This window comes from Mytilus galloprovincialis, chromosome 5 (genome assembly GCF_965363235.1).
Source record: "Mytilus galloprovincialis chromosome 5, xbMytGall1.hap1.1, whole genome shotgun sequence".
NCBI classification, from domain to species: Eukaryota; Metazoa; Mollusca; class Bivalvia; order Mytilida; family Mytilidae; genus Mytilus; species Mytilus galloprovincialis.
In genome coordinates this window covers 47163487-47165500 of record NC_134842.1, presented here as the reverse complement: position 1 = coordinate 47165500, position 2014 = coordinate 47163487, and positions in this window count along the sequence as shown.

The window sequence follows — 2014 nt, the reverse complement described above, 5'->3', positions numbered from 1 at the left end:
CTGACTGTTATAGATTGACTCTGACACTATGTATTTAGGCCATAGTATCCTTATTATTACAGGAAAAATCATCTGACTGTGATAGATTGATTCTGACACTATGTCTTTAGGTCAAAGTATCATTATTGCTAAAGGATAAATCATCTGACTGTGATAGATTGACTCTGACAGTATGTCTATAGGTCACAGTATCATTATTGTTACAGGATAAATCATCTGACAGTGATAGATTGACTCTGACACTTTGTATATTGGTCATAGTATCATTATTGTTACAGGGTAAATCATCTGACTGTGATAGATTGTCTCTGACATCATGTCTATAGGTGACAGTATCATTATTGTTACAGGATAAATCATCTGACTGTGAAAGATTAACTCTGACATCATGTCTTTAGGTCACAGTATCATTATTGTTACAGGAGATATCATCTGACTGTAATAGATTGACTCTGACACTATGTATATTGGCCAAAGTACCATTATTGGTACAGGATAAATCATCTGACTGTAATAGGTTTACTCTGACGCCATTTCTTTTGATCAAGGCATCATTATTGTTACGGGATAAATCATCTGACTGTGATAGATTGACTCTGATACCATGCCTATAGGTAACAGTATCATTATTGTTACGGGATAAATAATCTCACTGTGATAGATTGACTCTGACACTATGTCTATAGGCCACAGTATCCTTATTGTTACAGGAAAAATCATCTGACTGTGATAGATTGACTCTGACACTATGTCTTTAGGTCAAACTATCATCATTATTACGGGGTAAATCATCTGACTGTGATAGATTGACTCTGACACCACGTCTATAGGCCACAGTACCATTTTTGTTACAGGATAAATCATCTGACTGTGATAGATTGACTCTGACACTATGTCTATAGGCCACAGTATCCTTATTGTTACAGGAAAAATCATCTGACTGTGATAGATTGATTCTGACACTATGTCTTTAGCTCAAAGTATCATTATTGTTACAGGATAAATCATCTGACTGTGATAGATTGACAATGACACCACGTCTATAGGCCACAGTACCATTTTTGTTACAGGATAAATCATCTGACTGTGATAGATTGACTCTGACACTATGTCTATAGGTCACAGTATCCTTATTGTTACAGGATAAATCATCTGACTGTTATATTTTGACTCTGACACTATGTCTGTTGGCCACAGTACCACTAGTAGTACAGGATAAATCATCTGACTGTGATAGATTTACTCTGACGCCATTTCTATTGGTCAAGGTATCATTATTGTTACAGGATAAATCATCTGACTGTGATAGATTGACTCTGATACCATGCCTATAGGTAACAGTATCATTATTGTTACGGGATAAATAATCTCACTGTGATAGATTGACTCTGACACTATGTCTATAGGCCACAGTATCCTTATTGTTACAGGAAAAATCATCTGACTGTGATAGATTGACTCTGACACTATGTCTTTAGGTCAAAGTATCATTATTATTACGGGGTAAATCATCTGACTGTGATAGATTGACACTGACACCACGTCTATAGGCCACAGTACCATTTTTGTTACAGGATAAATCATCTGACTGTGATAGATTGACTCTGACACTATGTCTATAGGTCACAGTATCCTTATTGTTACAGGATAAATCATCTGACTGTTATAGATTGACTCTGACACTATGTATTTAGGCCATAGTATCCTTATTATTACAGGAAAAATCATCTGACTGTGATAGATTGATTCTGACACTATGTCTTTAGGTCAAAGTATCATTATTGCTAAAGGATAAATCATCTGACTGTGATAGATTGACTCTGACAGTATGTCTATAGGTCACAGTATCATTATTGTTACAGGATAAATCATCTGACAGTGATAGATTGACTCTGACACTTTGTATATTGGTCATAGTATCATTATTGTTACAGGGTAAATCATCTGACTGTGATAGATTGTCTCTGACATCATGTCTATAGGTGACAGTATCATTATTGTTACAGGATAAATC